Source organism: Furipterus horrens, unplaced genomic scaffold, assembly GCF_987537825.1.
Source record: "Furipterus horrens unplaced genomic scaffold, mFurHor1.1.pri manual_scaffold_4, whole genome shotgun sequence".
NCBI lineage: Eukaryota > Metazoa > Chordata > Mammalia > Chiroptera > Furipteridae > Furipterus > Furipterus horrens.
Window position 1 is genome coordinate 85,662,668 of NW_028327174.1, and position 15,903 is coordinate 85,678,570.

Here is a 15,903-nt window from a genome sequence, read left to right on the forward strand (position 1 = left end):
TTTAACTCCTTGATCCATCTTGAGTATATTTTGGTGTATGGTGTAAGCTGATGGTCTAGTTTCATATTTTTGCATGTCACTGTCCAGTTCACCCAACACCATTTGTTGAAGATGCTCTTCTCACTCCATTTTATGTTCCTTCCCCCTTTGTCAAATATTAGTTGACCATATAGACTTGGGTTTATTTCTGGGCTCTCTATTCTGTTCCATTGATCTATATGTCTGTTTTTATGCCAGTACCAGGCTGTTTTGATTACCGTGGCCTTGTAGTATAGTTTGACATCAGGTATTGTGATTCCTCCTACTGTGTTCTTCTTCCTCAAGATTGCTGTGGCTATTCAGGCTCTTTTTTGGTTCCATATAAATTTTTGAAGTATTTGTTCTAGGTCTGTGAAATATGTCATTGGTATTTTAATAGGGATTGCATTGAATCTATAAATTGCTTTGGGTAGTATGGACATTTTAATGATGTTGATTCTTCCCATCCATGAACATAGTATATGCTTCCATTTATTTGTATCTTCCTTAATTTCTTTCTTCAGTGTTATGTAGTTTTCTGAGTACAGGTCTTTTACCTCCTTGGTTAAGTTTATTCCTAGTTACTTTATTTTTTTGTTGTTGCTATGGTAAATGGGATTTTTCTTTCAGTTTATATCTCTGAGATTTTCTTGTTGGTGTACAGAAATGCCTTTGATTTCTGAATATTTACTTTGTACCCTGCTATTTTGCTGAATTCACTTATTAGTTCGAGTAGTTTTTTCGTGGAGTCTACAGGGTTTTCTATGTACACTATCATGTTGTCTGCAAATAATGACAGTTTTACTTCCTCTTTTCCAATCAGGATGCCTTTTATTTCTCTTTCTTGTCTGATTACTGTGGCTAGAACTTCCAAGACTATGTTGACTAGGAGTGGAGAGAGCGGACTTCCTTGCCTTGTTCCTGACCTCAGGGGGAATGCTCTCAGTTTTTGCCCATTGAGTATGATGTTGGCTTTAGGTTTCTTGTATATGGCCTTTATTATGTTGAGGTATGCTCCCTCTATTCCCATTTTGCTGAGAGTTTTCATCATAAATGGGTGTTGTACTTTATCAAATGCTTTTCCTGCATCTGTTGATATGATCATGCGATTTTTGTCTTTTGTTTATGTGTTGTATATTACATTTATTGATTTGCGAATATTAAACCATCCTTGTATCCCTGGGATGAATCCCACTTGATCGGGATGTATAACCTTTCTAATGTGTTGCTGGATCCAGTTTGCCAATATTTTGTTGAGGATTTTAGCATCTATGTTCATCAGCGATATTGGCCTGTAGTTTTCTTTCTTTGTTGTGTCTTGACCTGGTTTGGAATTAGGGTAATACTGGCTTCATAGAATGAGTTTGGGAGTCTTCCCTCTTCTTGGATTTTTTGGAATAGTCTGAGAAGGATAGGAGTTAGTTCTTTCCTAAATGTTTTGTAAAATTTACCGGTGAAGCCATTTGGTCCAGGGCTTTTGTGTGCTAGGAGTTTTTTGTTTACTGCTTCAGTTTCACTAGTTGTTATTGATCTGTTCAAGCTTTCTGCTTCTTCTTGATTTAGTTTTGGAAGACTATATGTTTCCAGAAATTTGTCCATTTGATCTAGTTTGTCAAATTTCTTGCCATACAGTTGTTCGTAATAATTTCTTACAATCCTTTGTATTTCTGTGGTATCAGTTGTGACTTCTCCTCTCTTATTTCTGATTTTATTTATTTGAGTCTTCTCTCTTTTTTGTTGATGAGCCTGGTTAAAGGCTTGTCAATTTTGTTTATCTTTTCAAAGAACCAGCTCCTACTTTTGTTGATCTTTTGAATTGTTTGTTTAGTCTCTGTGCCATTTAATTCTGCTCTGAACTTGATGATGTCCTTCCTTCTACTCACTCTGGGCTTTGTTCGTTGTTCTTCCTCTAGTTCTTGTAGCTGTAGGATTGTTTTTTATTAGAGTTTCTTCTATCTTTTTAAAGTAGGCCTGTATTGCTATGAACTTTCCTCTGAGGACTGCTTTCGCTGTATCCCATAGGTTTTGGGTTGTTGTATGTTCATTATCATTCGTTTCCAGAAACTTTTTAATTTCTTCCTTGATGTCATTGTTAACCCATTCATTATTTTATAGTATGTTATTCAGTCTTCATGAGTTTGAATGTTTTTGAGTATTTTTCTTGAGGTTGATTTTCAATTTTAATCCATTGTGATCTGAGAAGATGCTTGACATAGTTTTAATGTTCTTGAATTTGTTGAGGCTTGTTTTGTGTTCTACCATGTGGTCTATCTTTAAAAATGTTCCATGTACACTTGAAAAGAATGTGTATTTGGCTTCTTTGGGGTGAAAGTTCTACATATATCAACTAAGTCCATTTGATCTAGAGTGTTTTTCAGTGCCTCAATGTCTTTGGTGTTTCTTTGCTTTGAAGATCTGTCCATTGTTGACAATGGGGTGTCAAAGTCCCCTACTACGAGTGTGTTGCTGTCTATATCTTTCCTGAATTCTTTCAAAAATTTCTTTACATATTTGGGTGCTCCTATGTTTGGTGCATATATGTTTACAAGGGTTATATCTTCCTGATGGATTTTTCCCTTAAGTATTATGAAATATTCTCCTTTGTCTCTTTTTATGGCCTTTGCTGTGAAATCTTCTTTGTCTGATATAAGTATTGCTACCCCAGCCTTTTTTCATGCCCATTTACTTGAAATACTTTTTTCTATCCCTTCACTTTCAGTCTGTGTAGATCTTTTGTTTTGAGGTGTCTCTTGTAGATAGCATATATGTGGGTCATGCTTTCTAATCTATTCAGCTACCTTAATGTCTTTTGATTGGAGCATTTAATTCATTTACATTTAAGTTTATTATCGATAGGTACTTACTCATTTTCATTTTCCCCATTTGTACTTGTGTTCCTCTCTGTCTGTCCCTCTTTCTTCATCTTTTTAAAGCAGACCCGTTAGCATCTCTTGCAATGCTGGTTTGGTCGAGATGTATTCCTTTAGCCTTCTTCTGTCTTGGAAACTTATTTCACCTTCTATTTTGAATGAGAGCCTTTCTGGGTAGAGTATTCTTGGTTGTAGGCTTTTGTTTTTCGTTGCTTGGAATATTTTTTGCCATTCTCTTCTGGCTTGTAGTGTTTCTGTGAGAAACCTGATGATAGCCTTATTGAAGCTCCCTTTTATGTTATTAGTTGTTTCTCTCTTGCTGCTTTTAGAATTCTCTCTTTCAGTGTTGCCATTTTAATTATGGTGTGTCTTGAAGTGGGCCTTTTGGGGTTACTCTTCATTGGGACCCTCTGTGCTTCCTGGATTAGTGTGACTCTTTCTTTCATCATGTTAGGGAAGTTTTCTGTCATTAGTTGTTCTAACAGATTTTCTATCCCTTGCTTCTCTTCTTCTCCTTCTGGAATTCCTATAATGTGGATATTATCACATTTCATGTTGTCCTGCAGCTGTCTTAAAACCTCTTTATTCTTGTATAGTCTTTTTTCATTTTGTTGCACTGTCTGGGAGTTTTTTGTATGTTGTCCTCCAGCTTGCTGATCTGATGTTCTGCTTCCTCTAGCCTGCTTTTAATTCCTTCTTCTGTGTTCTTCAATTCAGAAATTGTATTCTTCATTTCCTCCTGGCTCTTATTGATAGCTTCTATGTCCTTTTTCATGTTCGTGTAATTCTCAGTAAGTTCCTTGTAGTTTCCCTGGAGTTCCTTGTAGTTTCCCTGGAGTTTTTGTAGTTTTCCTTGAGCTTGCGGAGTTCATTGATCTTTCCCATAATCCATGCTTTGAATTCCATATCTGATAGTTTGCTTCCCTCTATTTCATTTAGCGCTCTTTCTGGGGATTCTTCCTTTCCTTTCGATGGAGGGTTGTTTCTCTGGCTCCCCATTTTTCTGACTCTTCTTGTTGTTGCTGCTTCTTAGATTGATCTGCACTTCTTGGATCTGCCCCTGGTGGTATCAGATCGTGTACCAGTCTGACCCTAGGCAGCCTGTTGGAGACTACCAGGGATCTACTGCCTTTGTCTCCTTTAGTTGTTAATTTATTCAATCTGTGATCAACCATCAGGCTTAAAGACCAACGGTGAGGCAGCTTAATTCCTGTAGGCGGGGCTTTTGCTTCCCCTCAGACTGATGCCACTTGGAGGGGAAAGGTCTGCCTGCAGTATTGGGAGTGAGTCAGCACTGGGACCCGGTCGACTGCTCCCCCAGTTCTCCCCTCAAAGCCACCGCCCCAAATTCTCCCCAAGTGTCTCTAATCCTCTCTGCCTTCCCTCTACTTGAACCCAGGGTAAGTGGGGGCCAAAATATTTTCATACGTGATTCACTTAAGAGCTTTTTTTCTCCAGCTGTTTCTCTCAGGCTAGCAAGAAACCCTGTGGCTTTTCGCTTTTCACAGTTGGATACTATTTTACTTTCCACTCTGTTGCTCTAGGCTGGGAAGCCTAGCTGGGGGTTTAGACCCTGCCCATTTCAGGGGGAACCCCTGGCTGCTGAGCTGTTTCTCAGTGCCTTCAGCTGCCACCCGTAGGAGCCCAGCCAGCCCTTTCGCATCTCTGCACTCCCTACCGGTCACGTTATGTATCGGCCTTTTCTGTCTTTCTGTGATTATAAGACTTCTGTACAGCTAGTGTTCAGTTGGTTATTCCAGATGATTTCTCCAAAATTAAGTTGTAAATCAAGACTGTTCCTGGGAGGAGGTTAGTGTACCTTCCATTTACTCCTCTGCCATTTTGGATCCTGACTTAGACATAACTTTTAAATGCACTGGGAAACCATAAAATTTGTGTGATTTGCTTTATTCATATTATTTTATTTTATTTTACTGTTGTTCAATTACAGTTGTCCCAGTTTTTCCCCCATTGCTCTCCCCTGCTCCGCCCATCCCCCACTCTCACAGTCAATCCCCAGCCTGTTGTTCATATCCATGAGTCCTTTATACTTGTTCCTTGATTAGACCATTCCCCTTTTTATCCCCCTCCCCCCTTCTCTCTGGTCACTGTTTGTTTCTTATTTCCATGTCATTGCTTCTGTTTTGCTAATTTGTTTGTTTTTGTTCATTAGGTTCCACTTATAGGTGAGATCATATGGTATTTGTCTTTTGCTGCCTGGCTTATTTCACTTTATTACAATATTTACTTTATTGCAGTGGTCTAGAACTGAACCCACAATGTCTGCAAGGTATGCCTGTATAGGATGAGAACAGAGGAGCACCTGGGATCGAGCTTTGAGGAACTCCATTTCGTAGTGACTGGGTAGAGACACTTCTCCAGATGTTTGCCAACTCTATGTCTTTTTAAAGAACTAATTTTGATTTTGATTCTCTGTTCTTGACCTATATTTTATTTTATTGACTTCTGTTATTTTTGTAATCACCTTTTTGTTTTCTTTAGATTCATTCAGTTTTATTTTTGATTTCTTAAATTGGGTATTTGGTTTCTTAATATTTGAAGCCTTTTTTTCTTAAAAAAATTTGAAAAATAAATCTCTGTTCAAGAATTGTTTAAATTGCACCCCAGAAATTTTGATATGGAATATTTCATTACTGCTGTGTTCTAAGTATATTTTAATTTCCATAAGGATTTCACTTTGTCTCATGAACTATTTAGAAGTTGATTTTCAATTTTTGAAGTCTATAAAGTAATTTTTTGTTTGTAGATTTCTGCTTAATTGCATTATAGTAGAAGAAATGGCTTATATGATACAAGTCCTTTGGAATTATTGAAACCTGCATTATAATTTAGTGTATAGGCACCTTTTATAAGTGTTTCATTTGTGCTTGGAAAAATGTGTATTTTTCAGCCTTTGGATGCAAGATTCTCTATATTTGTCCAGTAGATCAAGCTTATTATGTGTGTTGTTTATTTCTTCCCTGTACTGAATTTTTTTTAGTGATAATTATGAGATGTTAAAATGTTACACAATGCTTGGTTTGTCTGATTCTCCTTGATGATTTGTCAAGTTTTGTTTTAGTAGATTTTGTTTTTCTATTCCTGGATAATTTCCTTATCTCTATCTTCTAGTTTATTAATTCTGTCTTCAGCTATGTTTATACTATTGCTTAAATAGTTAGTAATTTTATTTTTAATTTCAATTTCTAAGCATTCTAGTTAATGCTTTTAAAAATCAACTTGATATTTCTGGGTTTGATTTCTTTCTTATACTTATTTTTCTTTTTTAATTTATTTTTTCCTCTTTCATTGAATTTATTGGGTATGACAGTGGTTTATAAAATTATACAGGTTTTAATTGCACAATTCCATAACCCATCATCTGTACACTATTGTGTGTTTCCCACCCCAAGTCAAGTCTCCTTTTTTTTACTTTTAATTAATTTAAGCATGCTTATTCCACCATACTCTCCTATTTTTCAGGTTTTTGAAGGTTTGGTGTTTGTTATCTAATACTGGTTTTTATTTTATCTAGATGGTTTCATGTATTTCATAGTTTGGAGTTGTGTTTTCTTCAGTGGGGCTCTTTGTGAATCCAAAGAAAGGTGAGGTCTTTTTTAGCAAGTGTCCTTCCAGTGTTTTTTTGAGTTTGCATCTACCAGGCTTATTGCTAGCCTGGGAGCAATCTTTATGTTTGTTTTTTTGTTTGTTTGTTTTTAGCTTGGGAGTGTCCAGACCACATGTTTAGTATAATTTTAAACCCTAAACTTGGATGATGGGCTATGTTTTTGTTTAAACTAGGCCAACAGTTCACTGAAAATACAGCCTTTTGAGGGTCTCAGTCTTATCATAAGGGTCTTTATTTCAACTCCCTAAATCCTCCAGCTCCTGGTTACATCTCATTCTGAGGGTATTTGAACCCTCTTTTGAGACCACTGAATTATCACAGCATCACTCTACTGCTGCACTGACTTTGAGCCTCTTTGTTTATTTTACCTCATGATTTTCCTTATTTCCTTGAGAGCTCAGCTATTCATTTAAATGGATAATTTGTTTTATATAGAATTATCCGGTATTTGCGGAGGGAAGACTTTTAGGTTTCCTAGTCCATCATATTTCCTCAACCAGGAGTTTCTACCAATTTAATGGGAGAAATTTTTATTGGCATATGCACTATATTTGTAACTTTGAACAATTAGACATGAATTTGTTTAACTACATTTATTTTCAGTATTATATATGCTTACTTTTTAAAATATGTTTTATTGATTATGCTATTACAGTTGTTCCAATTTCTTTTCCCTCTGCTTCCCTCCATCCAGTGACTGCCCCTGCCTCCAGTTGTCCCCCTGCCCTTAGTCCATGCCCATTAGTTGTGCATGTGGTTCTTCTCAACATCTTCCTGTCTACTCCACTCCCTCCTACTATGCTTCTTATTTCCTGCATTATCTCCCTCCCTTTCCCCCTTACCCCTCCTCACTAACCTCTCCCCAATATGTTCCTCATACCTATAATTCTTTTTCCACTCTCGTTGCCTACTTAGTTTGCCTTTGTTTCGATTCCCTAGCTTCTGTTGTTGGTTGTTGTGATACAATTTTCATTTTAATATTCATAGTTGTGAACCTCCTCTTCTAAACAAGTCCCTTTAACATCTCATATAACTGTGGTTTGGATCTAATAAACTCCTTCAGTTTTACTTTGTCCTGGAAGCACTTTCTCTGCCTTTGTATTCTGAATGACAGCTTCTCTGGATAGAGTAATCGTGGTTGTAGGTTTTTGCTTTTATTACTTTGAATATTTCTTGCCAGTCCCTTCTTGCCTGCAGAGTCTCCTTTAAGAAGTCCGCTGATAGTCTAATTGGGACCCCTTTGTACACAATTGTTCTCTTCTCTCTTGATGCTTTTAAGAGTCTCTCTTTATCCTTAATTTTTGACATTTTGATTATAATATGTCTTGGTGTGGTTCTCCCTGGGTCCAGTTTATTTGGAACTCTCTGTGCTTCCTGGACCTGTAAGTCTATTTCCTTTCCCAAGTTAGAGAAGTTCTGCTTCGTTATTTTTTTCACATAACTTTTCCATTTCTAGTTCTTCTTCACCTTCTGGCAACCCTGTGATTTGGATGTTGGCCCACTTATAGCTGTCCAATAAGTTTCTGAGCCTCTCCTCATTTTCCTCACTTTTTGTTTCCTCTTTCTGCACTGGTTGACTGTTTGTTCTTTCCCTATGTTCCGATTTGTTGATCTGATCCCTGGTTTTCCTTCCCTCACCACTTGTTTTGTATGTGTTTTTGTTCACTTCAGCAGAACTAGCTTTCATTCCTTCCCTGTCTTGATTAAGTCCTGCTGTTATTTCTATAAGCTGTCTTATAACTATAGCTCTGAACTGAGCCTCAGAAAGATTATCTATCTGTTTGTCCGTTAATTCATGTATTTGCTTTGTGGTCAGCTGCATGATTGGGATCTCTATCATTATCCCTGCCATCCTGACAGGTTTGTTGACCTTTCCTTCTTGGGTGGGGCTTTCACACCTCCTGCGCACTTGTCACTACCAGGCAACCCTTCTCACCACACTGTAGCACTTTTTGTGGGGGTGGGGGTCCAAGATGGATTCCTGCTATTCTCTGCTGAGAGACTGGGAACCTCCTCCTCCATCCCCACACCCTCCAGGCCTCACTGTCCGAGGCAATGGGGATCTGCCTTCCTTGGCGTTGGAATCGCGAGCTGATAGGTTTGCTCTGCAGCCAGGTGTACTCCCTAGGTGCTTTTCACCTCCCCTTAAATACGGGTGTCTGTGCTTACCACAGTCCTGCCGCTTGTCGCTGCAGCTGCCACCGCCGCCAGTACAGCATGACCTCTCTGCCCTGACTTCGCCCCTCCTACCCGTCCAGATGAGTACCACTTGTTTATAACTTCATACGTTGGACTTCCATAGCTTTATTTTCTGGAACTTCTGGTTATTTCTGATTTTGTGGTAGTTGTAGTCCTTCTTAGTTGTAGAGAGAGATGGAGCGTGTCAGTCTGGGCCTTCATCTTAACTGGAAGTCTCTATTTTTTTTTTAAACAGCTGTTGTGGTACCTGTTGGGTAAATCTGATGAGGGGCCATTTTTAGCTGAATTTTATTGTAGGCCAAAGGTCACTTTTCAGTAAACAAATGTAAGACAAACTAATAAATAAACATATATATATATATCTTATTAGTGACTGGGGAACACAGTTTTCATTGAGTTAGAGCTGACACTTGTTTTTGATTAACTTTTGGCATCTGAATCCAAAAATGACCCCAGTTTTTCTTTATCACGTCAACTTTTTAAGGTACAGAATACCCTCCCTTTGTCCCCCAAATTTTACAAAATGTACATACAAAGGAAAATAAAGAAAAAATTACCTAACTATACTGTTTCTTTAGCTATTTTATTCATATAAAGGCAATATATTGTTACTGTAAGTCAAATTATGTACAAGTCATAAAGTTCTTCTACCAAACATACATATTAAGGGATTTTATCTTTTCAAATGACAGGCTAGGAAATGCCAAAATGAGATACTTGAAACAGTCTTCTTCAGTTGTCAAAGCTTTAACCAATTGCTTCGTGAGACCCAGTTTTATAGGCAGAAGTGGGAATATAATGTTCTTCCTGTCAAAAAGTGGCTCATGTACAATGTTTGGATCACGAGGTTATAGGTCAGGTCTTGGAGGCCAGTTTGATTCCACCCAATGCTTCTCACGAGCTCTGCTGTCACGCATACACAGAAAACAGGGATACTTGGTGTATCCGCGTTGCTGACTAAGAAGGAAGCAGACCATTTTAAGGTCAACATAGATGATACAGTTGTACTTGTGATATTACAGCAGATTAATGACTCTATGTCTTCATATTCTTCATGAAAAAAAAACTGAATGGCCAATTGGGACCGCCCCAAATAAATTGCCATAGTTGAGGAAGACACACTTCAAGCTCCACTTTGAGCTATCGATGGACAGTTGCCATTCAGTTGCGTTATAGATTGGAATTCCCAATTCCTCCATTAAACCATGTATGTTATGGCAATACACAAAGCCACCGCCACTTTGAAAGTACTGCAGAAATGCACTTTCTCTTGATCAAAAGTAGGATACCTTTGCTCCTTTCTCAAGCAAGTTTTTCTCATGCAGTCTTGATGCTAGGAGTTCTGAAGCCTTTTTGGATAGTCCCAAATCTCATGCCAAATCATTCAACTCATGCTGATCAAATCCCTTACAAACTGAGTCATCTTCAATTTCAAAATCTTCATTGTTGCCGTCACTTAGTTCTTCAGCATACTCCTGTTTTTCAAAAGAGGGTAGTTGAATGAAAACTGGCACTGGGATTTCAGCTGAATGAGGCACTGGGCTTATAGCTGATGGTAGACTAGGATACTCTCTTTTACCTTTATTTTTCTTGTTATATCCTGATATTTTCAATGTACAAAAGTAACAGTCACTTGAATAATCTCTGGGGTCTTGCCAAACCATAGGTATACCGAATGGCAATTTATCACGTGTTCCTTTCGTCCACATCTGTAAACTCTCAACACACTGCTTGCACACCTTGTGAGGGGCCCAAGACTTATCCTGATCACCAAGTTTTACTTTAAAATATGCAAAATAGGCTTCCCTAACAAATATGGTGATGTTTGTCCTTTAATATAACAAAGCGAATCAAGGTTGTTTAGGGACTTACGACAAGAAATAGCAGAGGCAGACATGATCTGAAGGAAAGGAAATAAGTATATATTTAAATAAAAAAATACATTCTGCTAACTCCTTGTATACAGACAAGAACTCGGACTACACTTTCGAATACGATTCACTAATAGAGCAGCACACAAACTCTCACCACACTGTCTCATGTGTAACTGAATAGCCTAGGCAAGTACGAACATGTTGCTGGTCTCCAAGGTCATTTCCCACACCTTCCCACTCAAGGGAGGGTTTGCTCTCAGCCAATAGGAGAGCATTAGTGCTTCCCTTGATCCAGGCTTCACCCAGCCTAGAGTGGTCGCATTAAGACAAGCTGGACTTATGGCCAAGTTGGAGACCTAGACAGACATGCTATGTCTTCCTTCAAAACTAAGAAGGAATACAACTACCTCAAAACTAGAGACAACCAGAAGTTCCAGAAAATCGAGCTGCGTGGAAGTCCAATAAACAAAGAAATAAAGAAGAAATTCATCCAGACAGGCAGTAGAGGCAGAGCCAGGGCGGAGAGGATGTGGTGTGGTGGTGGCAGCAGGAGGCCAGTGGAAAAAGTGGTCACACATTTTAAAAACTAGGGAGGGATACGTGAGGAGTGCTCCCAGTACCAGACCAGGCTGCGCAGCTCATGGTCCCAGTGCCAGGGAAAATCAAGCCTCATTGTTTCTGACTGCAAACCAATGGGGTTTGGGGCAGAGGAAGAAACTGCCAGCCTCTCAGCTGAGTCCACTTGTTTAAAGGGCCCCCACGGTCCTAGAACATCTGCAGACCCACTCACTCTGGGAATGACAGCCAGGGCAACAGCTAGAGAGGCACCAGTCCCATACAGAAATGGGAGAAGTACCTGGAAAAGGAGTGCGTGCTGAGCAAGTGGCATTGTTCCCTCTCATATCCCTCTCCCCCACACAGCACCACAACATGGTGAAACAAGTTGCCCTGTACTGACGAATATCTAGGCTCTGCCTCTTACAATGTAACAGGTGCGACAGCTCTGCCTAAGACACAGAGGCAAACAAACACAGGAGCCTGTCAAGATGAGGAGACAGAAAAGTATGGCCCAAAAGAGGGAATTGATCAAGGTTCCCGTTGGAGAACTAAGCGATGAGGAGATAGCCAACCTAACAGATGCAGAGTTCAAAACACTGGTGATAAATAGCCTCATAGGCTTGACAGATATGCTTAAGTATGACAGACACATAAGGGAAGAAGTGAAGGCTATGCTAAATGAAACAAAGGAAAATCTACACAAAACCAATGGTGAAGGGAAGGAAACTGGGGTTCAAATCAATGATTTGGTATATAAGGAAGAAATAAACTCAACCAGTACAGAATGAGGAAACAAAATTTGAAAAAAATGAGGAGAGGCATAAGACCCTCTGCAACAACTTTAAACATGTCAACATCTGAATTATAGGGGTACCAGAAGAAGAAGAGCAAGAAATTGAAAGCTTATGTGAAAAAATAATGAAGGAAAACTTCCCAAATTTGGCAGAGGAAATAGACATACAAGTCCAGGAAGCACAGAGAGTCCCAAACAAGCTAGACCCAAAGAAGACCACATCAAGACACATCATAATTAAAATGCCAAAGGTTCAAGATAAAGAGAGAATCCTAAAAGCAAGAACAGAAAAGCAGAGAGTTACCTACAAAGGGGTGCCTATAAGACTATCAGCAGATTTCTCAAAAGAAACTTTGCAGGCAAGAAGGGACTGGCAAGAAGTATTCAATGTGATGAAAAGCAAGGACCCACAACCGAGGTTACTCTATCCAGCAAAGCTATCATTTAGAATGGAAGGGTAGATGAAGTGCTTCCCAGACAAGATAAAGCTAAAGGAGTTCATCATCACCAAGCCATTATTATATGAAATGTTAAAGGGACTTATTTAAGAAAAAGAAGATCAAAAGTATGAACATTAAAATGACAACAAACGCACAACTATCAACAACTGAATCTAAAAAATAAAAACAAAATCCAACTAAGGAAACCAGAATAGGACAGAATCATTGGTATGGGGATTATTTGGAGGGTTATAAGCTGGGAGGGGGAAGGGGGATAAATGGGGAAATGGTGCACAGATTAAGAAGCATAATTGGGTGGTACAAAATAGACAAGGGGAAGTTAAGAATAATATAGGAAAGGGTGAAGCCAAAGAATTTATATCCATGACCAATGGATATGAACTAAGGGAGATGGGATTGCTGGAGGAAGGGGCGTACTGGGAGGAGGGGAGTGAAGGGAAAAAAAGTGGAATTACTATAGCAACATAATCAATAAAATATACTTAAAAAAGGATAAACTGTATTTAATCCAAGAACATGTATAAATGACTCACGGACATGGACAACAGAGGGTGGATATGATTGTGGGAGAAGGGGTGGGTTGGGTAGGGGGTAGCAATGGGGAAAAAAGTGGGACAACTGTAATTGAAAAACCAAAAAAAAAAAAAAAAAAAAAGTAAGATAAACTGTAGAGTAAACTTGATGTGATAGAAGAAAACTAACTGCAGTTTTGAAATCAGCATGTCTAAAACAGCTGAAAAATCGAACTCAACAGGAATTACGCTAAAAATTGTTTCCCTGTGATTATCTTTCTAAATTTAACTTTTTATTTTTTTTCCTGAATGGGAGGTAAAATGTCAGAAGTGCTATTGAACAGAGATGTTTTTGAGCGTCTCTTTAAAAGTTTTACATGGCCTGGTAATGCTAGTCATTGAAGTAGTGATCCCACTACACATTACCTTCACTTTGATACTTCCTGGGAAACTTCATGCTTGTTGGGCAGGGAGGACTCATTTAAGGATCTAGGCATGACAGAAAATGCCTCTTTATACAGTGTCTGGCAAAGAGCACACTACTTGGTGGCTTTCTGAAATTTTAGTAGAATAAGAAGGGGCAAGCATAATACTCCCAATAATTTGTGTGTGACCCCTCGAGTGTATACTCATATTGCCATAGGCCAGAGTTACATTAGAAATTGAGGGCTTGGTTATTTAACACGTGTTCGTATTAGCAACCATTGACACAGAAAAATATCACATAAAGACCATTATAGAAAAAGCAACTCAATTCCATTTTTAAGAAGAAAACAAATTTGAAATAAAATGAAATGAGTGTTATTGTAGATAAGTATAAAAGATTGTAGTTCTCAGTGACATAGATAAGGAAGTGAGATTGAGTGGATAAGAGGGAGTAAGGAAGAGGCAAGCATAAAGTCTGATTGTCAAAGCAAAATAAAATGTATTTAAAAGATAATTTTTATTTTTAAAATAATAAAACAGAGCAATTTCTTCTAAATAAAGTTACAAAATTTGTACCTGAAGTTTGTAAGCCAGCTAATGTTGAAAACCTCCATTCTTAGTTAAAATACATGTATATATATTTTAGTGCAAACATTTTGTTCCAGCAACTAGAAAGAGTGTATCACCTGAGGAAGAGCTGCTATTCCCCCCGACCCCGTATGTTAAGATTTTATTTACAAAGCTGCTGTGTTGTACAGAAAGTAAAAATGCTGTTATAATCTGGTGTAACTGGTAGCCACAGATGGTTGACTTACCAATCACAGCTGTCCATGCTACAGCAAGAGTCTTACATGAAAATCTAACAACGCTTACAATTTTGTTGGGGTGCAGTTCCCAAGCTCGGTGGTGAATATCCAAAAGGGACTAAATGGAGGAAGGTGGAATGTCACAGGAACTGTTCTTTGGCTCTATGGGTGGGTGGGTGTCCTGAGGTTTGTATCACAGCTACCTTTTTTTTTTAAAAAAAAAAAACAGCTACCAAATCCATATGAGCCGTCCAACCAATACTGAACAGTTCTTTTTTTGGAGGTTATTTCGTCGTCGTCGTCGGCAGCCGTCCGTCTCGAGAGACGATGGTGTAGCTTCTTAAGTGTCTATCTGCACCGCCGAGAATGGCTGTGCAGTCCGACTCAGGAGTGACACGGCATCTGTCTCCTCCCGTGTTGAATTGACATCTTGCGATGACGCTGGAGTGTCCTCTCCAGTGGAGCTGAAGCTACAGAGCCTGGGCAGGGTGATATGGAGGGTCTGCTGTTGCCCATGCAGCAGACCCCCCCTCTCTTCGCAGCTGAAGGGTCCAAGGGAAAGACGGAGTCGATACAGCTTGGCTTCAGGTGCGCCGCAGGAGTTGCCGGTGTTGACTACAACGTCAAACCGCCTTAGGGACTCCGGCTCCGGATTTTCTGTCGGGGTTTACTCCCTTAGCCTTTCCCCAGAAGAGGTATGCCGCAAGGCAGCGGAGGTTTTTTGGAGTCAGAGTTTTCCTTCTCTGATGTACCCTGACTGGAAGATCGAACCAGCGACACTTAGCTCGCAGGCCGACGCTCAATCCACTGAGCTAAACCAGCCAGGGCTAGTTATTTAGAGTCTTAATTATCTACTACTTCATCATCTGTTTCTCTCTTCCTCTTTTCACCTTTCCTGCCTTCTTCCTCCTCTTTATCCTTATTTTCATCATCTTCATCTTCATCAGCTTCTTCATCGTGTCCAAAGTCTTCCTCCCCACTGACTTCATCATCGTCCTCTTCCCCTTCTACATCGTCATCGTCATCTTCATCCTCTTTGTCATCAAACTTTTCCTCCTCACCATCCTCATCCTCTTCATCTTCCTCATCTTATCCTTCTCCGTCATCCATTTCTTCATCTATACCACGCACCTCAGCATCTGAGGCAGGAGCTTCTTGATCCTCTCCGTCATAACTATCCACATAGGTCAGTTGGGACAAGAGCTTGAAGACGCTATCTTGGTAATCATTCAGGTTAGTAACCTCACAGTTAAACAGATCCAGGCTTTTCAGACATTCCAACTTTTTCAAAGTTCCAAGGTGCTTATATCTTTCAGTTTATTTCCACTTAAATTTAGATGTGTGAGACTTGGAAGTTTTTCTGCCAACATGTCCAGACACCCACAGAGGCTATTGTCACTGAGCTCAAGCTTTTCCAATTTTGGTAGTTAGGGGAGATTTGAAACTGAAATTAAGCCTACATTTATTAAACTGAGGAACTCTAAGTTCACAAATTCAGCTGTTAAGCCCTCAATTTTCCCATCACTTGATTTGCAATTGTCCAGGACAAGTTTTTGAACAGCTGCTGGGGTCCGGTTCCTCAGCTCCAGGTGGATCTTCCTCTTCATGTCCATGTTTCCCTCTTCCCCCCTCTTAAAACTTAACTTTCCATGGCAGGGGCAGAGGGAGGAGAGGCATCCTGGCCTGTGCAGCTAGGACCGTCGCAAGTGGCAGAGGCCTGCAGCGTGGTCCTGGGCAGTGGGTGGTGTGCAGGCAAGC

The 15,903-nt window shown here is 39.4% G+C and overlaps 1 protein-coding gene and 1 pseudogene across 1 annotated transcript in view; one reads left to right on the top strand and one right to left on the bottom strand.

Annotated features, from left to right (window-relative positions):
• CRYL1 (crystallin lambda 1) overlaps nt 1–15,903 on the top strand; it is a 130,108-nt gene that overhangs the window by 75,963 nt on the left and 38,242 nt on the right. The gene's annotated exons all lie outside the window — the stretch shown is intronic.
• LOC150012330 (acidic leucine-rich nuclear phosphoprotein 32 family member D-like) lies at nt 14,989–15,791 on the bottom strand (annotated as a pseudogene).